This window comes from Zonotrichia albicollis, chromosome W (assembly GCF_047830755.1).
Source record: "Zonotrichia albicollis isolate bZonAlb1 chromosome W, bZonAlb1.hap1, whole genome shotgun sequence".
NCBI classification, from domain to species: domain Eukaryota; kingdom Metazoa; phylum Chordata; class Aves; order Passeriformes; family Passerellidae; genus Zonotrichia; species Zonotrichia albicollis.
In genome coordinates this window covers 18820449-18845527 of record NC_133859.1, presented here as the reverse complement: position 1 = coordinate 18845527, position 25079 = coordinate 18820449, and the positions used below count along the sequence as shown (strand labels likewise).

At 43.5% G+C, this 25079-nt stretch overlaps 1 long non-coding RNA gene across 1 annotated transcript; it reads left to right on the top strand.

Annotated features, from left to right (window-relative positions):
• Positions 1 to 25079, top strand: LOC141726901 (uncharacterized). The gene is made up of 6 exons (XR_012577844.1): positions 1 to 82; positions 12319 to 12563; positions 14393 to 14566; positions 21258 to 23233; positions 23939 to 24068; positions 24741 to 25079. It is a non-coding gene; the product is annotated as an uncharacterized LOC141726901 (long non-coding RNA).

Below are 25079 nucleotides of genomic sequence, written 5' to 3'. Positions count from 1 at the left end.
CTTTCTGTGTTGTTGCTGAGTGGCTGATTATAAGAAGTCTCTGGGGAGCGCGGCGACCCGGAGCGTGGCGAACAGGGGTGTGGTGAGTCTCTGGGGCGTATACAAGGCAGTTTGCGCAGCAGTTTGCGCCGGCAGGGCAAGCAGACAGGGTTGCCAGCTTTCTTGCTACTAAGGAGTCCTCTGTGTTGTTAAGGTCTTTCTGCTGCCTGGTTGTGTTTGAGGTGTCTGTTAGTAATGGTTTCCACACAGTCAAAAACTGTGGCTGGTATAAGTGTAAGTGACCAAGTCGAGCCCTCCAAAAAGGATGTGTCTCTACAGACCCATCCATGCCCAGAGTGTTTGAGCTTATCGGTGGCTTCAGGGAGTGTTGTGGAGGAGACCTGCCTGAGGTGTGAACAGGTGAATGACCTCCTTTCACTGGTAACTGAGCTTAGGGAGGAAGTTGAAAGGTTAAGGAGTATCAGGGAAAGTGAAAGGGAAATAGACTGGTGGAGTTCAGCCCTTCCATCTTTAATGGAGGCATCTGATCGAGAGACTGAGGACTTATATGCCTCCCACTCTCAGGCAATGGCGCATGGTAGATGAAGAGGAGTGGAAATGGGTCCCCATTCGGGGAGGTAATAACAAAAACTCCTCCCCATCCCCGTCATCCAGCCAGGTACCACTTCAAAATAGGTATGAGGTCCTGGATCTAGAGACCCAACTAGATGATTTAGGAGAAAATTGTCTGCCCAGTGAACCCCCCAATTATGATGCATCTGTAAGATGGATCACTACCTCTAACATCAAGAAGAAAAGAAGGGTAATCGTAGTAGATGATTCCCTTCTGAAGGGAACTGAGGGCCCCATGTGTTGACCAGACCCATCCCACAGGGAAGTCTGTTGCCTCCCTGGGACCCGGGTACAAAATATCACTGAGAGACTTCCTGGGCTGATTCAGCCCTCTGATTACTACCCACTGCTGATACTCCAGGCTGGCAGTGATGAGATTGAAAAGAGGAGTGTCAAGGCAATTAGAAAGGACTACAGGGTACTGGGTCAGGTAGTTGATAGGGCAGGAGCACAGGTAGTGTTCTACTCAGTCCCTTTGGTGGCAGAGGAAAATGATGAAAGAAACAGGAGAATCCGCATCATCAACAAGTGGCTTAAGGGTTGATGTCATCGGCAAAATTTTGGATTCTTTGATCATGGGGAAACTTTTACAGCATTTGTTCTGCTAGAACCAGATGGGCTCCATCTCTCTGTTAAGGGCAAAAGGTTTTTATCTCATCAACTGGCAGACCTCATTGAGAGGGCTTTAAACTAGGTTTGAAGGGGGAAGGGGATGCAGATGAGCTATCTGGAAGCAGGCTCAAGGGTTGCAAGGCTAAGTTAGGGGTGAAGTCAGTAGCCCAGCTGAGATGCATGTATACCAATGCACACAGCTTGGGCAACAAACAAGAAGAGCTGGAGGACTGTCAGGGTCCGTCCTAGTGGACAGATGACCTGATGGTTCGTAGGAATGATCTCAGAGTGCAAAAACCAACACGGTACAAGGGGGTTTGCAGTGATAATCAAATCAAATGCAGTTTTATTGAAATAACCACAGCAAAAATGCGATAGAGGGATTAAGGGAGAGAAAAAGATAAAGAGAGAGAGAGAAAGAGAGAGGATATAGCTACCAACGCAGAGACGAAGTCCTTTGGTTCAGTCCAGTTGAGGTTCCGCCTGCTACACTGGGGAGATCTCAAAGGCTCTAGCTAACTCAGAGGTTTTTATTACTGAAAATTGTGAGGGGGGGGGAAACAGATACAATAGGGAATAGATGTAACAGGTGGTCTATGTTCTCAGCAGTAAATGAGAGCCATTGTTTTCTTGGTCCAGTGGTCGCAATCTGCAGGCAAACATCTCGCTTCGGTCAGCTTGCCTCCCCACACACCTCCCCTGGGCTGGGGGTTTCAGTCCCAGTCCTTGGAAGGAGCAGAGGGGCCTTTTAGGAGTTTCATGTCTTAGTCCTTGATGGAGAAGCTTCTTAAATCTCAGTCTGTCTGTCACGGTGGTTGTAAAACAGGTGAGGGTCTTCTGTGGGAGACCACCTGAAACTCAGGAGAAGTCCAGCCGGGCTGAGAGATGGGACAGCTTCCAAAGCTGCTATTGTTGCAAACGGGGCACGGTGCCCCCTTCTTAGCATACAGCAAACAAACCTGTGAAAACAATAGCTTAACACTGAGCTTTCAGGTCTCAGGGCCTTTGGCATGTGACTTTTCTCCTTCAGAGCCAGAGATTCTAGACAGGGGGGTCTTCTCTTCAGTGGTCTCCCAAGGACGATCGTGAGGCAGATGAGGGAAAATTCTGACAGACTCTCACAAGGCCACGGTGCAATTGCAGAGTTATGATGTAGTTGCCATCACAGAAACATAGTGGGATGACTCACATAGCTGGAGTACTGCACTGGATGACTACAAGCTCTTCAGAAGAGACAGGAAAGGAAGAAGAGGTGTAGGGGTGGCTCTTTATATTAAGCAGACTTTCTATGCCGTAAAAATTGAAACTAAGGAAGATGGAGTTGAATGCCTATGGGTAAGAATTAAGGGGAAGGCCAACAAGGCTGACACCCTACTGGGAGTCTGTTATCATCTGCCCAACCAGGAAGAAGAGGTAGATGACTTATTCTATAAGCAGCTAGGTAATGTTTCAAGATCATCAGCCCTTGTTCTTGTGGGTGACTTCAACCTACCAGACATCTGCTGGGAACTTAATACAGCAGTAAAGAGGCAGTCCAGGAAATTCTTAGAATGTATGGAGGACAGCTTTTTGTTGCAGCTGGTGGGCAAACCCACCAGGGGAGGGACTCTATTAGATCTGCTGTTTGCAAATAGAGATGGACTGGTGGGAGATGTGGTGGTTGGAGGTCACTTGGGGCAGAGTGATCATGAAATAATAGAGTTCTCAATATTTGGTGAAGTCAGGAGGAGCACCAGTAAGACTCTTGCATTGGACTTCCAGAAGGCAGACTTTGGCCTGTTTAGGAAACTTATTCAGAGCATCCCTTGGGAAACAGTCCTTAAAAACAAAGGAGTTTAGGAAAGGTGGGCATGTGCAGCGAGGTGTGGCCTTAAAGTCAGGTGTCCGGCTGGCAGAAGGGCGGCCAACACCCAACTGCAAATGTGTGAGCACCCCTCGGCGTCAGAAGGCTTTGGGCTGTGCTCACAGCGGACGGAATCGCTGCTGGCCGAAAAGAGTAAAGAGTCCGGACACTCACTGGGGACTTGTCAGATTTATTGTAGAACCCAACGTGTCAACCAGGGAGTGACAGACACCCAGATGTTGAACCTAACGTGTCTGCCAGTGAGTGACATCAAACAAAGGGTGCAACAGGGTTATAAAGGGGGGAGGAATTCATGGGAGGGGTTTACAAGGAACCAATAGGGGAAGGCAAGGGAGTGGACTTAGGATAACGGGCACGAGAGAAAACCCAATAGAAACAACGTAAAGGAGGGGCCCCGGAACCACAGCCAATCAAGTCTTCCTAAGCACAGAAGATTCTGGCAAACTAGGAGGAGTGGGGAGTGATTGACTGGGCCCAGGGAGGAGAACAAATTCACATATAAGGAAACCCAGGGGAGGGGAAATTATATAACAGAGAGGATTGACATAAACTGAGGCGGGAGTAACCAAGGTAACCAAATGACAGAAAATACCACGGCAGGAAGAACTGGTGAGGGCAGAACCATTACAGAAAATGGAGGAGTGATACAGAAAATAGGGGAGTAATTAAATAAACTAACAGAACACACTACAACAGGCATGCCTCAAAACAGAGATCTTAAGGGTACAGGAACAGACTGTCCCTGTGTGCTGAAAGATCAGTCAACTGGGTAAATGTCCAGCCTTGCTGGGCAGGGAGGTTTTGGAGGAACTTAGGAATAAAAAGAGGATGTATCATCATTGGAAGGAGGGTCAGGTCTCTAAGGAAGTATTCAAGAAGGCTGCTGGAGCATGCAGAAAAAAAATCAGGGAGGCCAAAGCTCATTTTGAACTCAGAATGGCGACTTCTGTAAAGGATAATAAAAAATGTTTTTACAAATACATTTATGCTAGAAGGAAGGATAAGACCAGCCTTTGTTCTTTATTGGACAAGGGAGGGAACTTAGTACCTACAGATGAGGAGAAGGCAGAAGTGCTTAATGTCTACTTTGCTTCAGTTTTTAGTGGGAAGATGACTTGCCCTCAAGACACCTGCATGCCTGGACTGGTTGGTGGTGTCAGGGAGCAGAATAGTCCCCCCATTATCCAAGAGGAGGCAGTCAAAGAACTACTGAAATGTTTGGATGTTCATAAATCTATGGGACCAGATGGGATCCGTCCCAGGGTAATGAGAGCTGGCAAATGAGCTTGCAAAGCCACTCTCCATCGTTTACCAACAGTCCTGGGTCACTGGTGAGGTTCCAGATGACTGGAAGCTGGCCAGTGTGATACCCATTCACAAAAAGGGTGCAAAGGAGGATCCTGGTAATTATAGACCAGTTAGCCTGACCTCAGTACCTGGCAAAATAATGGAACAGTTTATATTAAATGCCATCACACAGAATTTACAGGATGGCCAGGGTATCAGACCCAGTCAGCATGGGTTTAGGAGGGGTAGGTCATGTTTAACCAACCTGGTCACCTTTTATGACCAGGTAACCTGCCTAGTGGATGCAGGGAAGGCTGTAGATGTTATTTATTTGGATTTCAGCAAGGCCTTTGATACTGTTTCCCACAGCATACTCCTAGACAAGCTGGCAGCCTGTGGCTTGGACAGGAGCACTCTTTGCTGGGTTAGGAACTGGCTGCATGGCCAGAGAGTGATGGTGAATGGTGCTGCATACAGCTGGTGGCCAGTCACCAGTGGTGTCCCTCAGGGGTCTGTGCTGGGGCCAGTTCTGTTTAATATTTTTATTGATGACATGGACGAGGGTTTAGAGTCTTTCATTAGCAAATTTGCAGACGACACTAAGCTGGGAGCGTGTGTTGATCTGTTAGAGGGACAGAGGGCTTTGCAGAGGGACTTGGAACGGTTGGATGGATTGGCAGAATTTAATGGGATGAGGTTCAATAAGTCCAAGTGCCGAGTCCTGTACTTTGGCCACAATAACCCCCTGCAACGTTATAGGCTTGGGATGGTGTGGCTGGGCAGTGCTCAGGTGGAAAGGGACCTGGGGGTGCTGGTTGATAGTTGGCTGAATATGAGCCAGCAGTGTGCCCTGGTGGCCAGGAAGGCCAATGGCATCCTGGCTAGTATCAGGAATAGTGTGGCCAGTAGGAGTAGGGAGGTCATTCTTCCCCTGTACTCAGCACTGGTGAGGCCCCACCTCGAGTATTGTGTCCAGTTCTGGGCCCCTCAGTTTAGGAGGGACGTTGAGATGCTTGAGCGTGTCCAAAGGAGAGCAACAAGGCTGGTGAGGGGCTTGGAACACAAGCCATATGAAGAACGACTGAGGGAGCTGGGGTTGTTCAGCCTGGAGAAAAGGAGACTCAGAGGTGATCTTATCACTCTCTACAACTTCCTGAAGGGTGGCTGTGGTGAGCTGGGGGTCAGTCTCTTTCTCCGGGCAACAACAGACAGAACAAGAGGATACAGTCTCAAGCTGCACCAAGGGAGATACAGGCTAGAATTAAGGAGGAAGTTTTTCACAGAAAGAGTGGTCAAATACTGGAATCATCTACCCAGGGAGGTGGTGGAGTCACCATCCCTCGATGTGTTTAAGGGAAGACTGGATGTGGCACTTGGTGCCATGGTCTAGTTGAAGTGTCAGAACATGGGTTGGACTCGATGATCTTAAAGGTCTCTTCCAACCTAAAAAATCTGTGATTCTGTGATTCCCTCCAGAAACCCCAACTTAGCTCCTATTCATCCCAATAGCCCCAGAGCCAAGGAGGATGGGAGGTGGGGTGGAGACAGCAGACACTCCAGGCACAAACAAAACAAAACAGATCAAAACCCCCAAAAATTGTATGGGATAATAAACCGTCCCCAAGACACTCCTACATGTAATCCTGATACAAGACTTTATATGAGGTTCTAGTGATTCCTGGATCCTACCTTGGATGTGCTGTCTTTTGTACTACTTTCGAGTTAACAGATATTTTTGTAAATGTGAAGGTTAATTTCTACCTGACAGAGGCAGAAAGAACAGTTCTATTACTTTCTTTGCTGATTGCAATGAAGAAAGGAAGTATGCTTTTTTCCTTATTACCAAGCCACTTGCATCTATTAATAGGTTTCTCAAGCAGCAAGAGTGATAAATAATCTGAGTTCTCAGCCCCTTTTTTTCATGAATGTGGGTTGCTGGACCTTCTCTGCTGTATTTTAAATTAAGTGCTTTATTTATGGTTCACTTATGGAAGCTATAGGATTCAACCAAATAAATCTCTAGGTGCATTCTGCAGAAATCACTGGTTTCAGTATTCTGTACTTTTCAGGGGATGCTCTCAATTGTTCAATTTAAGATTGGTAATACATTGTGGTGGGATTTTTAATGTAAAATGTATGAGAATTTTTTGGCAACATTTATGTGTCCTACTGTACCAGTGGAAAGTATTTTTGCACCTTACTGATTCAAGTGTGATAATAGAATTTTAACAGCAATCATAGAAGATGTCTATCTGACATAGCATTCAACATGTTTCTCAACATAATAGTAACTGCATAAACTTGGTATTACAAAGAAACAATTATTTTTTATGTTTTTACCTTATAAATTAAGATACATCTTCAGTCTAAACATATTGCCTTGGTTTAAGACAATTTAAGGAGGTGGACACTAAAATGAGTTACCTCTCCTTATAGTTTTAAACAATCCCTTTCCACCAATAAGGAGAAACTAATTCAAGTAGATATAAGTGAAAAAAAAGAACAGTTTACTAAAAAAAAAAAAAATAGCAACAGGCAAAAAAGTGTTATAGATACTGTGGAAAATGCCAATCACTTGTTTTTAAAATTTTAAAAGTTTAATAGTAATAAAATGGTTATAAAAATAGTAATAAAATCAGAGTAATACAACTTTGGACAATTAGGGTTAGGAAAATATGAGACAATAAAAACAAAGAGTTGCGGACAGTCTGGGTACCTTTTTCTGGGCAAAATAAGCCTGAAAAAGGACACACGTTAACAGAGGATTAACCCTTAAAAGCAATAGCCTGTTGCATATTCATACATCTCATACATGATGCATAAATTCCATTCAAACAAAGGAGTCTGTCTGGTCAGTGTCAACTTCTTCCTCTTAATCCTGACTGCATCTTCAGGGCTGAGCGAGGCAGGAAGAAGTTTGTTTCTTCTGATAAGGGAGCAATAAATTCTTTTTCTCTGAAAGATTTAGGTGTCCTGTGGCTGCTATCTTGGTGCGAGTACCTCATTCCTCTCTTTAAAAAAAGTATCTTACATAGCATAGTTTCATAACCTAAAACTATATTTAACACACTACTTAAGAAAATTAATACAACATAACTTTCTAACACAACACATATAATATTAATTTTAATATTTGTGAAAAGCCAATAATAAAATATCCATTTTTCACAGATACATATTATAATATTGACATTTCGTAAATATTAAAATGGATTTTATATGTGCAGTGTTAAAGTAACTTTGTTATAAAGATATAGTTTTTGTTTCTGTTGTTATTTAAACTTAGTGAAATAGCTAAGTATGCTTGTGTTAAAATATCTGCTTGGATGGGATAACAGCCAATGAACATATAAAGAGGACACCTGCTACAGATATGCCAACTATCAGCACTCACTGTCTGAAGACAGTGTGGACCAAGGCCCAAAAACTGGAGATGATAATGAACTAAAAAACACAATCACGGAATATGCATGCTCTAAAAAGGTGGAACTGGGAAGGAGTCATGCTAAACCATTCTTGGAATATGTAAACTAGTTTGGGGGAAAAGTTTACTATGCATAAGGGTCTATGAATATGCAACAGGCTGATGTAATGGAAAAGGTATTTAAAGGGTATCCCCAAAGATAACAGTGTGGTCTTGGCTGAGTGCCAAGATGCACCCGGCTGTAATAACCTTTGCTCTATGGTCCTTGTCTCCTATTGTCCTTTATTAAACTTTTTAAATTTTCACAGGAGAGTGAACGTGTTTTTCACAAAAGTAACAGTAATAGTTGTTAAAAATAGGTTGGAAACTGTTGCAAAATAGTTGATAGATTGTTATGCATGTACTGTTAGTTTGGTTATGGTAAAAGGGGTTAAAAGGGTAGTTATAAGAAATATGGTACTCCATGTACCATATTGCACCTAAGTAAAGTGCACCATCCCCCAAGCAAAATGAGCCAGCCTGGATAGAACTCTAATGGGCCAATTAAGCACCTTAAACCTTCATGCAAATGAAGGATCCAAAAAGAAACCAATCCAAAGGGACAAAAAACAGGATAGAAAGGGGCATCTGACCCAGGGAAGCTGTGCTGCTCCACCTGGAACATCGGGGCCATTGCTGCTGAAGAAGACCCAGTGCCAGCACTGCAGCATCTTCGACAGGAACACTCCTGCTCAGCCCGCGGGCCCCCATACTTTAGGTCTTTCTTTTTCTTATAATAAATGCTGAAATCACTTTAGTACCCGGACTCTGGTCCTGTTTTTAACAATAGTCACTAGTTACAAAGTTGCTGAAATTTCACGGACTCCCTAGAACCAATGAGAAACTCAAAAAAAGGGAGAGTAATCCCTACCCCCCCCCTCCGATGGCAGACTCTGCAGCCGACCACATATAGGGAAACAAAGGGGAAAATGGTGCCAGCCTTCCCCCCCATCGTCCTTATCTCTCTGATGGTGGCAGCTCAGTTGGCAAAGACTAGCACACTGGTTGCTGATATGTCATCAAGGGCTAGAACTTGTGGAAGGACCTTGCCTTCCTCTCAGCAGAAGATGGCAAGGCAAAGTAGCTGGGCTGGGATGACTTGGACCATGCATTCTTGCTTTGGCCAGGCAATGCTGTCTGGCCTCCTCCTTCTGCCACCTGCTGAACTGCGCTGGTGTTGGTGCTGCTGTTTCTGAGCTATTGGGCGGGGGGGGGGGAGGGGTAATGGTCTCCCCAAGCACTGAGAACCACACCCCCTGGCTCTGACAGGCTCTGGCTCTCTGCTGACAACAGGTATTGCAAAATTCACTCTGAAACAGTTTTTGATTGTGAAATGTAACTTCTTGGGTTGCTACTGTTGCCAGTAGAGCCAAGAGGCAAGAAAGAGAGCTCTGCTTGGGTGATTCAACTTTTAAAAAGCCTGAGGCACCCCCCAGCTCCTGCCCTGCCATTCTATTTTCTGGCCACAGGGTATTAAAGAGACAGTAACAATTTTGGAATTATAGATATGGAATACAATAACATTTTGGGTTAGCCAGGACATCTATACTACTGTGTTCTTGAAAATTATAGGCTGAATATGAACTGCTCATGTGCTATTTTTTTTTTTTAATCTGGCAAAGTGGAGTTGATGTGTCAATGCAAATAATTCAGGAATGATCTATGTCATGCAGTTTACTTTTTTTTTTTGTAGCTTTCTTCTGTTGTTCTAAGAACCTGTTTTTCTTCTGTGCAATTTCTACATTTTGAAGTTGATCTAAGTTAAGAATACCTCATGTTATGAGGGAATGCATAACAGTCCTGTTTTTTTTTTCAACAGCAAGTTTATAATGGCAGGATATGCCTTCTCATTGGTATTTCATTTCATTATTTAAGGTATTGACAGAAAGTATTTTAGCAGACTGATTATCTGCCTTCTAGACTTATGTAGACACCTTTAAGTAACTATTAAGTAACTATTCCTAATATTTCATTGCTTTTAATAATTGATAACTCATTGCTAATTTCAGTGGAAATGGAGAACAGTGCACTGATCCTGGTTGGTGTGTATTTCACTAGTTTTTCCTTTGTTTTGGCAGCATGTGGTTTAGCAAGCCTCTAAGAGCAGCCTTGCAATGTACAGTCTCTTGTGGTTTCACTCCAGCTGGCAACTAAGCCCCACAGAGATGCTCACTCACTCCTTCACCTGGTGGGATGAAGGAGAGAATCAAAAGAGTTAAAAGTGAGAAAACTCATGGATTGAGATAAAGACAGTTTATTAGGGAAAGCAAAAGCCACCTGTGCAAGTAAAACAAAATGAGGTATTAGTTCGCTGCTTCCCATGGGCAGGCAGGTGTTTAGCCGCCTCCAGGAGAGCAAAGCCCCATCCCACATAATGGTTACCTGGGAAGACAAACACCATCACTCTGAATGTTCCCTCCTCTTCCTCCTTCTTTCCTCCACTTTATATACTGAACACGATGTCATATGATCTGGAATATCCCTTTGGTCGGTTGGGGTCACCTGTCCCAGCTGTGTCACCTCCCAGCTTCTTGTGCACCTTCAGCCTATTCACTGGTGGGGTGGGATGAGAAACAGAAAAGGTCTTGACACTATGTAATTGCTGCTCAGCTGTTATCGTGGGGTCGGGGGTCAGAGACACAACACCAGTTAGTTATCAGCAAACAGAAATGAGTTTAACATGGCTGCCCCTTTTATTGGGCTTTGGATTTCCTGGGCTCAGATAGCTGATTGGATGAGACCTCTCCACCCAGCTCTCTCAGGCCCGTGGTGTATCTACATCTCAGCTAGAACAGGGTTGACTGAGATGTTTGCTTGGGTTTGAATCCAACCTATCCTTGCCCACCCAGGCACTGCAATGCTACATCTCACCCTTTTGGTTAGAGTAAAAAATGCAAAGTGCTTTCCATTATTCTACCTGCAAGGGCTCCTTGCAGACAGGGTGATAGAAGACAGCATGGGTCCAATTTGAATGAGGTTTTTCCACCCAAAAAACAAACCCAGCTCCCCTCAGCTAGCGACGTGTCCCATGTACCACTGGAGTTGTAGCACTCACTTGCAGGAGCTGTTAGGAGAGATCACAATCCCTTAGGTTGACATGCTACAGATTAGCTACTGTAGAAAACCCCATAGGTTTAGGAAAAGCTCCTTGGAGAACTGAACAATAGGAATGCTGAGGCAGCAAAGAATATCCTGCCTCTCTGACCTCAGCCCCATAACCTATCTCTGTAACCCTATAAGGCAATGTTACCTTTACCCTTTCTATTGGTCAGTTATGGATAACACTATATCCTTACCATTGGTTAAGGTTGGATCCTATCCAAACCTATATAAAGGGCATACTGTACCCCCATTAGTTAGAAGAAGAAGAGCTGAGACCCTTCACGGACCATCCCAATAAACCATCTCTGTGGAACCAGCCAGCGTCTACTTCTTCTCTTCTCTCTCCATCTGCTGCAGCCTCAGCCCTGGGCACCACTTCCTAGCAAGCAAAGCTGAAATCCTAAGAGAGCTTACAATCACTATAAGAGCTGAATATCACCATGCTTGCTAGAGGATAGCTCTGCGGCTTTGGCCCAAGCTGAACTTCGGGCACCCGGTCCTCTAAGGGGACTGAGCTCCTGAACAGCCTTGCTCTGCATGATAATAAGGCCAAAATACGAGGCTTTATTATAAAATACTTATAGTTACAAGTTACAACTTAACTGTAAAAACAAGAAACCATTTCACCCTTAAACCATTTAACCCTTAGAACTGTTAGAAAAAAAACAACTACTCGAAAACAATCTGTAAAACAAAGTTACATCTTAACTCTAAGCTGAAATTGTAACTTTGAAACATTCAACTTTAGAACTATGGGAAAAAAACAACTTAACAGATAAAAAATTTGCAAACAAATAGTCCTTATATGAACTGTTGCTTCAAAAGTCCCAGATTTCCGTGAGGCAGATAATCAAGTTGTTTCACCACTGTTCCACACATGGCTCCATGACATCTGTTGATGGGCCATCAGGAGGATGCTGATTGTGGTCCTGAACAGGACATAGGATGGACCATATTAGGTCTTTGATTGCTTACGACTTGAGTCCAGTACATTTGGGGCTGTCCTTGAAATGTCCCTTGTGGTATTCCACAGCGATGTCTGCTGCCTCCCTGGGGCCCAGGTACAGGATATTGATGCTGAATTGATTTTTTGCCATTTTTCTTCTATATATATTCTCTATATTCTTTACACATATATTTGTATTGTATTTGAACTCAACACAACAGAGAAGAGGCAGTCTAGGCAGTTCTTGGAGTGCATGGAGGACAGCTTCTTGTTGCAGCTGGTGAGCGAGCCTATCAGGAGTGGGGATCTGCTACACCTGCTGTTTACAGAGAAGGACTAGTGGGAGATGTGGTGGTTGGACGCTGTCTGGGGTTCTCAGTATTTAGCTAAACAAGGAGCGGCATCAACAACACTTCCACTCTGGACTTCCAGAGGGAAGACTTGGGCCTGTTCAAGACACTGCTTTGGAGAGTACCTTGGGAAACAGCCCTTAAAAACAAGAGGTCCAGGAATGATGGACATACTTCAAGAAAGAAATCTTGAAGGCACAGGAGCAGACCATCCCTACGTGCCAAAGGATGAGCCAACAGGGAAGATGACCGGCCTGGCTGGGCAAGGAACTTCTGAAGGAACTAAGGGGAAAAAAGAGGGTGTTTCACCTTTGGAAAGAGGAGCAGGTAACTTGGGAAATGTTTAAGGATGTTGCTAGGTCATGTAGGAAGAAAATTAGAGAGATGAAAGCCCAATTAGAACTTAATCTGGCCACTTCTGTGAAGGATAATAAAAATGTTTTTATAAATACATTAATAGCAAGCGGAGGGGCAAGGACAACCTCCATTCTTTATTGGATGCAGGAGGAATATAGTAATGTGTCGAGCTTTTTTTCGGCCTTGGGTCTTCAAAGTGACACGAGCAGTTGTTAGTTGTTATAAAATTGTTTATTGCATGAATACATCAGTCTTGAAGGCAAAGAGTTCAAGGTATTAAAATCCATTCTAAAGTATTGAAGTCCGTGCTAAAAATCTTCTGGTAGAGTCCCAGGCAAAAGCTGCAGCTGCAGCAGCTGCTCTCTGGTATAGAGTCCAAGGTTCCATGAAGGAACAGTGGCAGCAGCAACAACAGTTGTTCCCTGGCATAGAGTCTGATGTTTTGAGCAGCAGCAGGAACCTCAGCCTTTTATTCTTCTTTCTTATTTTCTTCTTCTTCTTGTTCCTTCTAATACAGGGGGATTTTTATGCAAAAAACAACCAATCAGCTAAAAGCACAATTCTAAAATAGTCTTTCTAAACCAATCTAAGCTTGATTCTAATGTGTGAAAGTATTACAAAAGTAGTGTCAGTTCTTACCTAAAAACTATGTATATATTATCTATTTACACAAATATACTGTTTTCTTACTTAAAATTTACATGTATAAGTTTATCTATGTACCTGAATAGTTCTATCTGTTCTATAGACGTAAGCAAAGTTCTGTTATGTTTTTGTTATGTCTAGAACTAAGTTACTGAACTTTAAACTAGGCCTTAGGGCCTTTAGTAGCTAACACAGTTTCTTAAGGCACTTAAAATCTATTTCTACTTACTTAAAACTATAACTTACACCTCCACTTACTTAAAACTTAAGCCTACACTTCTACTTCATATCTACGTGGCTTAATATATCTTAATTTCTCTAAAGGCTTTAATTCAATCCCTGCATTCATCTCTCTCTCTGAGGAACTCAGAGAGGCTTGCATTCCAACAGTAACTAAAGATGAGGAAAAGGCTGAGGTGCTTAACACCTGCTTTGCCTCAATTTTCAACAGTAAGGCAGGTCATCCTCAGGACAACTGGCCTCCTGAGCTGGTAGATGGGGACGGAGAGCAGAATAGCCCCTGTGATAAACGAATTGACCAAATTTAAGAACCGTACAATTATCTTTATTATTATGCAAGCAAGAATAAGCAAGGTTCAGCTCTGGGCGGCCAGGAGTCCTCGCTCCTCTTAGGCGCGCGCCTTTCCCCCTTTAAAGTTCGCTTTTTATTGTCCTTTTTCTCCGGATTCCTGGATGACGTGGTCCATCTTCTGCGCTTGCTCCTCCGGTTGCTAGGGGGTCTTTTTCTGCCTTCTGGTGGTCGTGGGATGAAGGCCCCCAAGTCTTCCTCTTTGGCCACTTTCCTTATAAGGCATATCTATAAGTCTAAATTCTACAAGCTAAGCAATTCTTGCAAGGTTAATAATTGTTACCAGATGTGTCGGTATCTAGTTACAGAGGGTCTCCTATATCTATGGGGTGGAATTTGCAAACCAAGCAATTCTAGCGAAGTTAGTAATTGTTACCAGATGTAGCTGTACCTAGTTACAAGGGGGGGTTTGGAAACAAAGCAATTCCTACGAAGTTAAAGGTTTTACCATATGTGACTGCACATAGGTAATATTATATCCTGCTAAACAAGAGCTATTTAGCTACTGTTTTATAATTTAAATTATCTAGCTATTAATGAACAAACGTACTGTTACTTATTACAGCCCCCCTGTAATCCAGGAGGAAGCAGAGACCTGCTGAGCCACTTAGATGCTTAGAAGTCTATGGGACCAGATGGGATCCATCCTAGGGTAATCAGGGAGCTGGTGGAAGAGCTCACCAAGCTGCTCTCCATCATTTATCATCTGTCCTGACTCACTGGTGTGAAAAATGACCAGGTAATATTGGCTTTCACATTTATGTATTACCTTATGTTATAGATAGATAATGAGATGATTGGCTCTTGCAATTAAGAAATTAATATTGTGTGAATATTAAGAGAAGCTTTATTAATATATAGTTATGTTATTTTAGTTTAGATATTCTCTGTTCTCCCCATAGTTCCCTTTCCCCCCTTCTCTGTGTTGTTGCCATCAGACAGCCTGTATTATCTAGGACAAGTAGAAAGAAGGCGTGCACATGTGCCCCTTACATGGGGCAGTTGGGAAGGGAAAAGCTTGTTGCTTAGGGGAGCGTGGCATGACAACACCTGACCCTCCAATCAAGTTACAAGAAAGCAGTCTCCACCAATAAATGGCAAAGAAGGGTTAACTGACAGACTTTAAGAGGGGCCAAGGTTGGCTGATGCAACCCCCAGGAGTATAAAAGACTGAGCATCCATCTTGAAGACAAACTGGCCACGTGGGAGGCAGCCATGAGGGCAGTTCATAGTGCTGCAAATTTTCCTTATTTAGTCCTTTTGTTGTATTTTTGTTAAGGTTTAATAAACCTTTTGAATTTTTAAAAGTGAGTAATTGCCTCTTATGCATGTTGTTAGTGGTTATAAGTATTTAGAAATAGTATCAATTATAACTTTTAATCTGCTTAATAATATAATATACTCTATCAGCTTAAGTATGGCCTCTGTTGTTCATAAAAATAGTAGTGAAATTAATATAATATCTATGTACCACTTATGGAATTAATAGTGTGATTAATGTATTGTGATATAGACCTTAGCAAAACATAAGGAAAAAAAGGGCTTTTGTGTAACTAAAAATGGTGTAAGGCCATCCACTGACCAACCTGTCCAAGTGATAACTGTGACACAAACCAGAGCACCAGAGGACAATTAGAGAATACCATGTTAAATTTAAGGAGGACATAGTAAATCCTTATCATAGGATGTAAAACAGCAGGATGGAGGCACAAGAAGAAATAAAATATATTGACCTCACACAAACAAAGGAGTTCCCAAATGTCGCACATCCCAGCTAGATGGTGACAGTGGGGGGGCGACAGTCCCCCTCTTTCGGGGCTCCGCAGGATCCCAGCTACCAGTGAAGGCGCAACACAGAACAAAAAGGCCACAGCAGCAGCACGGGCCTGGGGTGGCACTGGGTTACTTTATTTGATGTTACACTCCCTGAGTCTCAGGGTCCCAGGCAATGAGCTGGGGGCAAACAACAGCTTATACAGGGGGGCAGGTCTCAAAGGAGGATACAATGTTCAGCTAATCAGGAGAACTGCGGGTGGAACACAAGGGCAAGGGATACAAGGGAGGAAAACTGCTTGGGACAGGAGGGGTTAACAACTGGATGTGGGAGGAAGAGGTTTTGAAACTTGGCAGAAAATAGCTAAGTAGCAAAGAGATAAACTGACACCTGGCTCAATTGAATAACAAAGACAAGTCTGTGTCGCTCCAAAAACAGGGGCAAAAGCCCAAATAACTACCAAACAACAAATCAAACAATAACCTGCAAAATAAAAACACACTGCAACACCCAAAACATCAGAAAGTTCACAAGAATGTTTGAATAATGCATAAAACACATGAATATGCATGTATCCCAGCAATGTAACAGTATAAAGATAACATTGTCTGAATACACCAGTGTGCTCTTTGGCTATTGGCCAGGAGCACCCCAGTGCTGGAAATATTGTCCTTTTCTTATCCTATTATTATTAAACTTTAAAAAATTCTAAGCAGTGAATTCTGTTTTGTACCCTGGGGGGATCCCAGATCACTGGAAGCTGGCCAATATGATGCCCATCCACAAGAAGTGCTGAAAGGAGGATCCGGAAAATTCCAGGCCTGTCGTCCTGACCTTAGTGCCCAGCAAGATTATGGAACAGATCATCTTGAGTGCAATCACACAGCACTTACAAGGCAGCCAAGGGATCAGACCCAGCCAGCATGGACTTAGGAGGGGCAGGTCGTGCCTGACCAACCTGATCTCCTTTTATGACCAGGTGACCTGCCTGGTGGGTGCGGAGAAGGCTGTGGATGTTGTCTACCTGGACTTCAACAAAGCCTTTGACAGCATCTCCCGCAGCATACTCCTGGAAAATCTGGCAGCCCACATCTTGGACAGGTGCACTCTTTGCTGGGTCAAGAACTGGTTGGACAGCCAGGCCCAGAGAGTGGTGGTGAATGGCACCGCATCCAGTTGGTGGCCATTCACTAGTGGTGTCCCCCAGGGATCAGTGTTGGGGCCAGTCCTGTTTAATATTGTGAGAAACTACCACCCACTTTTAAAAATTTTAAAATGTTTATTAAATCTTAACAAAAATTACAACAAAAGGACTAAATAAGGAAAAATTACAGTGCTGGGAGCACCCTCCCCCACATGGCTGGGTCATCCACAAAATGGCTGCTCCACCTTTTATACACTTGTTGTTGCAACAGGTAACGCTAGCCCCTCCCAAAGTCTGTCTGTTAACTCTTTGTCGCTGTCCATTGGTGTAGACTGCTTTCTTGTAACTTGATTGGAGGTCAAGTGCTGCCATGTCATGCCTCTTAAGTAACCAGCCTGCCCCTTCCCCCAAATGCCCAGACTACCAAGACCATCCCAGGATAACAATGGTGGGGGAACACTTTGCAGTAACATAACTATACATCTATAAAACTTCTTTTGACATAGATATAATGTTCACCCCTTAATTGTGAAAGCCAACCATCTCATTAGTCATCTATAACAATATATTTTATGATCTGGATGAGGGGATTGAGTCCATCAGCACATTTGCAGAATACATCAAGCTGGGTGCAAGTGTCAATCGGTTGGAGGGTAAGAGGGCTCTGCAGAGGGACCTGGAAAGGTTGGATAGCTGGACTGAATACAACAATATGAGGTTTAACAAGACCAAGTACCGGGTCCTACACTTTGGCCGTAACAACCCCCTGCAGCGCTACAGGCTGGGGACAGAGTGGCTGGACAGCAGCCAGGCAGAAAGGGACCTGGGTGTGCTGGTTGATGTCATAGTTGAGATGGAGACAATACAAAGCAACACACTCCATTTTCAGAAGGCTTCTAACTGTTTTTAATATAGCATGCATGCTTTTTATACATTCTTACAAAACTCATAAGTTTACACTTTACTCATTGGTCACAAGAGACAAACAAAGTGCTTTTTGGAATTGGCAGTTGCAGTTTTCTATTATTTATCCTTCTTTCTTTCTTGGTTACTATGTCAATGACCTTGGTGGGAAATTCTTTCAGGGGTAAACATGGATCCTCTTATCAAACTGCTCTCTGGCTCACAGAAGTCACTGTAAAACCTCTTCCACAATTCCCCTTTTTTTTGTATTTGAGCCACAAACACAACTGCTAAGGACTTTTGCAGGGCCCTTGCAGAAATCCAAGCACACAGGGGAGACACAAAACTATGATGACAACTGTGGATACGACAGTCTCGTCAGAAAGAGAGAAAGCTAGATAAGTTTTCCCATTAATCGGTCTAGGAAGCTTTAGGGAGTTGGAGAAATAAATGATAATCAAATATTAAACAATCTGCAGGTGGTGTTTTTTAACAAGTTGTTTTTCTCATAAAGTTGTTTACAGATGGGTGTCTTCTTAATTAGCCAATCATGTGAAATGTGTTGATTAAATGGCCAATCAGGTCCACCTGTAGCAAACCAAGAAATAAAAAGGAGAGGATTGAATAAATGGGTGGCTCTTAGCCCTTTGCCTTCTTATCTGACTCTATGTCATTTCTGACTCAATGGTGACAGACAACCACCAGCAAAATTAGCAACCCAACTTCAAACAATACCCCAAACTGTTCAACAACACCCCAACTTGCAAGGAAACCACTCAACCATTTCCATCGTTCATTCACCTGCAAATTACTAACTCCTTCCTTCAAATCCAAAACTCCCATGAACTGATCCACTGTGATCTAACAAGCCCATACAACACATACCCTCAAAATCCTGATGTTCATAACCATGCACCAACAGTAAAGATGTACCAACAAGGCACAGAAAATGAATTTTCAAATGCTATTACAGACCCTGCAGTCCCTTAATGACACATTTATGGCAGGATGGCACTTTCACTTTTAGTTGAATAGATTTTTCTCCACACAGAATTAGAGACCAAGTCATCTGCCTAGTCACCACTTAGAACTAAGTAGCACCCACTTAACTTTACAACTGGTTGCTGCTATTATAATGGGCAACTAGCCTAGTTGTTCAAAGTGTGGAACCTTAACTACTAATTCAATAGCCCTATGCAAAGGCAACACTTCTCCCCTAGGTACATTAAATTCCCCTATTTTGGGACCATCAGTGCCATGCAAAGGGAAATGGTACAAGACACATTACTCAGCACTACCAACCTCTCTGTAGAAAAATACAAAGAACTAAAGTAAAGGTAACATCCACCAATTTAAATTTGAGTTTCCAGCATGAGTCAATATCCCCATTTGCTCTGCCTTGAATTATCATCTTCACAGCATGTTCTTTGAGGGTCCATGCTTCAATCCACCTAATGGTCAATGTCACCCACTCATTCTACTTCAGCTGTGGAACCACCCATCCTGTTCCTTCCTATATACTCCAGATAACACCTAGCGCAATGAGCAAAAACCCAACGAGGGCCATTCTCTGTCAGAACACACATGTCCCTTCCTTCACATTAATAATTCCACTAAGCCAGTCCACCTTCCAGTAATCAAATCTTTAAACCCATACTGTGATGGTGTTCACAGGGGTCTTATGTTGAGGGAAGAGACGGAGATCTGACTCCATATTTCAGAAGGCTTGATTTTTTATTTAATGATATATATTACATTAAAACTATACGAAAAGAATAGAAGAAAAGGTTTCATCAGAAGGCTAGGCTAAGAATAGAAAAGAATGATAACAAAGGCAGCTCTCTAGGACTCTCTGTCCGAGCCAGCTGGGCTGTGATTGGCCATTAATTATAAATATCCAAGATGGGCCTATCAAAGATCCACCTGTTGCATTCCACAGCAGCAGATAACCATTGTTTACATTTTGTTCCTGAGGCCTCTCAGCTTCTCAGGAGGAAAAAATCCTAAGGAAAGGATTTTTTATAAAAGTTGTCTACAACACCATACTTTAATATTTTTACGAACATTCAACTATTTAGAATTCAAAGAAAAAAATGATAGAATATAGAAAACAATTGTAAGTCAAGTAAAGGATGCACAAAGTTTAGCACATAAACAGCTTTATCTAATCTCACTTAAGGTAACTCCCTATACATTCCCCCTTTTTATTTTTAAACCTGGCTCTTCAAAACACCATGAGCACGTTCAAAGATTATTTGACTGTTGGAACCCAGGGCACAGGGAATACTTCGCTGTCTGCTCTGAGGGGTCCTGACCCCCAGAGAAGCACTGCTTTTGACCTCCGCCCACAGAGAGGGTTTCCAAGACTTCGGGATAGACTAGAGTCTGCAAGTGTGTGATACACATAATAGAGAATAGTGTGGTTTGTCACGGGGTGAGAAATTTAGAGTTTTGGGATTTTAGTATGGAGATAGATGGGAGGCAAGATGGAGGATCTTGGGCATTGTCTCGAGCTTCTTCTTCATCTATTCCTTTTTCTGCAGTGTTGGTAGCACAGGGTGATTGGGTGAGGGAAGCCACAGTGCAAAGCTTACATGGACCGACAAAGAATTAGTTATTGGTAGAAAGGTAGAAATAAAGTATGTTTTAAGAGTTTATTGGATGAAAGAGCTTTAAAAGACCTAAAAACCGTACATTTTGTAGCCATTTATGCTGTGTTTACTTGCGTGCTAAGTCTGGTGCAGATGGCATGGCAAGTTTCTGATAAGATTAAACAGCAACCTGAAGACAAAAAAAGTCCCATGCGTCTCTCAGTCCTGGCACAGAACTGTTAAAGGAGGTTTTCCCCATCAGGGGAACCCCTGGGGCTCAACAAGAGGGGCAAAAACCCATACTTGGCCTACTGAAATATGGGGAAAGATCAACATCCCAGGGACAAAAAAATGCCTAATTTTTTTTTTTTTTTAACTTATGCCGGGCTGTTATCCGTTTTTACATACGATGAAACACCTAAAGTAGAAAAGGCATGGCCAAAATGACAAATAACATCCCAAGCTGCTTCACCTGCCAATGCTAATGCAACCACGGCATGAGAAAAGATGTCAGCTGTAGCATAAACAGACTTTAAATGGCCAAACTCAGTCATTTTTATAACATCTGTTCGCCATTCTTACAAAGGGAGTAAGTCTCTAGGATTGGTGTAGCAGGTAGGGCCAGGCGTTTGGAAGATCTCGTGATGTTACGGGAAGACAGGGCCCCTGTTCCCTTAGATAAGAAAATTAACATAGGAATGCAGCCCCCTAAACCAGATGCCAGTAATTTTCCTGGCAACCGCTTTGCTAGCACTGAATCAGTTCCCTAGGGGAGATGAAACAAACAGTCCCGTTCAAAAGCACTGGGCCACCCGAGCGCTAGAGGAGGGCCCACAGGTGGTAATTAGAAACGAGCTGGGCAAATGGGAACAGGGCTGGAGGCTGATGCTCACAGAGAGAGGGTACGCAGCTGTCAAAAAGGACGGCAAAGTCAGGTGGTGTCCACTTAAGTCAATTAAGCCTGACCTTCATAACAAGCAGGATGAGACTGACGAGAATTGCGAGTTTCTGTTTACAGGACATGCTCATAGGACGCCCTCGTGACGCGTACATGCCCATCCCAGAGGAAAGTGACAGACCACCAAGCCGCCAGGCAGCGCCCGAGAGACCCGCAAGGGTGAAACCCAAGCATCAACGGTGTTTCTGTGTGATTTTGCTGTTGGGGCGTGTCGTCAGAGGGCAAGCCAGCCCAGACCACTACCCCCACTGGCCTTTCAGGTGGGTCATACGTCACCTTAGTAGTGACAAGGTGCTCAGGGAAACCACCACACCAAACGCCCCATCCTTCGTTTTCTGCATTACCGACCTGTTCCCAGGACAACCAAAGGTAGACCCCAATTCCCCACATGCCACACACATGTACCTATCCTACTGGTGCCCAGCCTCAAACCCAGGAAAAAGCTACTGCAATCACCCAGGGTGGGGATATTGTGGGCACTGGGGCTGCGAAACCATTGTTACAGATGCCAGACCGACAGGGCCTGGGTGGGATCTACAAGAGCCCAACAAATTCTTACAGTTCGCCTGGGCACCCAGCGGCTGCAAAACACCCGTCTTCCTCCAGGGAAGCTTTTATCGCAATCACCATAAAATCCCAAAAATTCGGAAATGCACTAGCTATAACATGACAGTCTTGCAGCCACATCACCCCAGTTGGGCCATAGGCCGAACGTGGACAGTAGTCCTTCAAGGGTCAAAAGAAAGAGTAAATGTGCGAATTATCAGGCTCCAACCATCGGCGCCCCGAGCGGTTGGACCAAACAAAGTGATTAAAAGTGTGCCGAAAGAGAAAAACGCAACCTACCCTAAAACCCTACCCACTAGAGTCAGCAAAGTCCCAGCTGGCCATGCGGAAGTCTTTCAGACAGACCGCGCGGCCAGTTCGGACTCAGACCCAATCCTTCGTATGTTAGAAGCTACCTTTATATCCCTGAATGAATCCAACCCTAACCTAACCGAATCCTGCTGGCTTTGCTACGATGTCAAACCCCCCTTTTATGAAGGAATCGCTTTAAACACTCCCTTCAGTTACTCCACAGCCGATGCCCCTCACCAGTGCAGATGGGAAACCCCTCGAGAAAGGAATCACCCTGAGTCAAGTCACAGGCCAGGGCAGATGCTTTGGCAATGCAACCCTAGCTAGGCGGAGAGGCAACGTCTGCACCAAAGTTGTCAAGCCTAACAGGAAAAACAATAAGTGGGTAGTCCCATCCGCACCTGGGATGTGGGTTTGCCAGTGATCTGGAGTGAGCCCCTGTGTGTCCCTTGCCAAGTTTGATGACTCTAATGACTTTTGTGTCCAAGTTCTGATTGTTCCTAGGGTCCTGTACCACTCAGACAAAGAAGTGTACCACCTTTTTGAGGAACCCAGCCGGCTCCACAAAAGAGAAATAATAACAGGTGTAACTATCACGATGTTGCTCGGTTTAGGAGCAGCAGGAACGGCAACGGGTGTCTCAGCCCTAGCGACACAACACCAAGGACTGTCCCAGCTGCAAATGACCATCGATGAGGACCTGCAAAGGATCGAGAAATCCATTTCCTTCCTGGAGAAGTCAGTCTCCTCTCTCTCGGAAGTGGTCTTGCAGAACAGGCGAGGTCTGGACCTCCTGTTCATGCAGCAAGGAGGCCTGTGTGCCGCCTTGAGAGAGGAATGCTGCTTCTATGCAGACCACACAGGAGTCATAAGAGACTCCATGGCAGAACTCCGAAACAGACTGGCTCAGAGGCAGAAGGACAGAGAAGCCCAACAGGGCTGGTTTGAATCCTGGTTCAATCAATCACCATGGCTAACCACTCTGATTTCTACCCTAATAGGTCCGTTGGCATTGCTGCTTCTAGCGGTTACCTTCGGACCTTGCCTGCTGAACAAGCTGGTCTCATTCGTTCAGACCCGCCTGGAACGGGCCAACATCCTGTTCATCGGCCGGCGAATCCAACCAGGGAACACTGCCAGCCACAAGTCCTAAACTTGACTGGCGAAAACTTACTCAGGTTTACCAAACCCCCTTTTCCTTATCGAACTACAACCTTATACCTCATTTCAGTATATGACTACCTCATTCATTTGTGAAAAAGGGGAGGGAGATGTAGCAGGTAGGGCCAGGCGTTTGGAAGATCTCGTGATGTTACAGGAAGACAGGGCCCCTGTTCCCTTAGATAAGAAAATTAACATAGGAATGCAGCCCCCTAAACCAGATGCCAGTAATTTTCCATTTGCCCAGTAACTTTCCATCCCTTACTAACCATAGATGGTAAAGACAGACCCCCTTTTTGATGTAGAAGCCCCTTAGACTATAAAACCCCACGAGAAGAGAGAATAAAGGCCTTTGATCGTCCACCATGTTGGTGTTAGCGTGATTCTTAGGCCCGAGCGACCCTGGGGAAGGGAGTCACCGTGCTGTCTCTTGAAACCAGGCCGCCTGCCTTGTATCAGAAGGCAACAGATTGGTACCATAATATTATGAAATATGGGTCATATGCCAATCAGGACAAGAAGAAATAATTGATTTTGCTTCACTGTGTGGTAACTTAAACTAGTGCCATAGTGCCTAAGCACCTTGGTGAAAAAAATGATGAGATAACACATTAGGTACTGGTTTCACTGCCAAAGCAGTCACAAGGGAATCCACATAATCCAATTAAGGAGACCCTCGTTGAATCATAAATTTATATTCCCAATGATCATCCTTTTTTAAGGCTACAGCTGCTTTTCCAGTTTTCCTTGATCCACCTGTAAAGACTGTTGTACCTTCCACTGGAACAGGAGAACAAATTTGTTTCCCCTGAAAAGTAATATTCTTAGTCAAAGTCAAGATAGGATGAGAAGGTAAGTGATATGTTATCTGGCCTGTAAAATAAGATAAAGCAGATTGCAATTCATTATTATTTTGAAAACACCATTCAAAATACTATTGTTATACAGGTATCACAATAGTTGCAGGATCATGGCCTAAGATTTCATTACAATATCCACAGCCTTTGATAATGATATCTGCAAAAAGCTCATGAAGTCCTGAAGCTGTTTTTCAGGATCTGAAAGATAAATATATCCATTCCAAAATATACACTTTATCTTCCCAGTCATCATTCCATTGACACAATATTCCACATGGTATTTCTGTTCTTTCAAAATAAATAATTGCACATCAACAAAAATATTTATCCTGTTAACAAGTTTGCATGTCGAAGCTCTTCATTGCTTGTTTGTCTCACATCTTCTGTCTGCATTTTTCCTCTTTATTCTCTTCCTTCTACTATAGCTTACATTGATTGAACACTCACAATAATTGTGAAAAATGCATATTATATGATTGGCTTTTTGCAAATATTAAAATGAATGCTATATGTGTTGTGTTAGAAAGTTATGCCATATTAATCCTTTTTTCCTTTTCCTGCTGTACTAATCTTTTTAAGTAGTGTGATGAAAATAGTTTTAGGCTACAGAAACTATGCAAAGTAAGATACTTTTTCTAACTAGCTCAAGAAATTCTTCGCACAGGGATAACAGCAACGAGACACCAAGATCTCCCAAGAAAAGAATTATTATCTCCTTATCGGAAGAAACCAGACTTCAAAGGACCAAGACGAGTGATTTACAAGATGAAGGGGGAGAACTGACAAAAACCAGAAAACACCCTTTGTTTGAAAAGAATTTTTGAATAATGTATGAGATGTATGAATATGCAACAGGCTATTGCTTTTAAGAATTAATCCTTTGTTAGCGAGCCATGCTTTTTTGAGGAAAGCATCCGAACGTTCGTAAATTTTTGGGTTTTTATTGTCCTTGATTTTCCTCACTCTCATTGTCCAAATTCTTATTGCTTTAATCTGTATTATT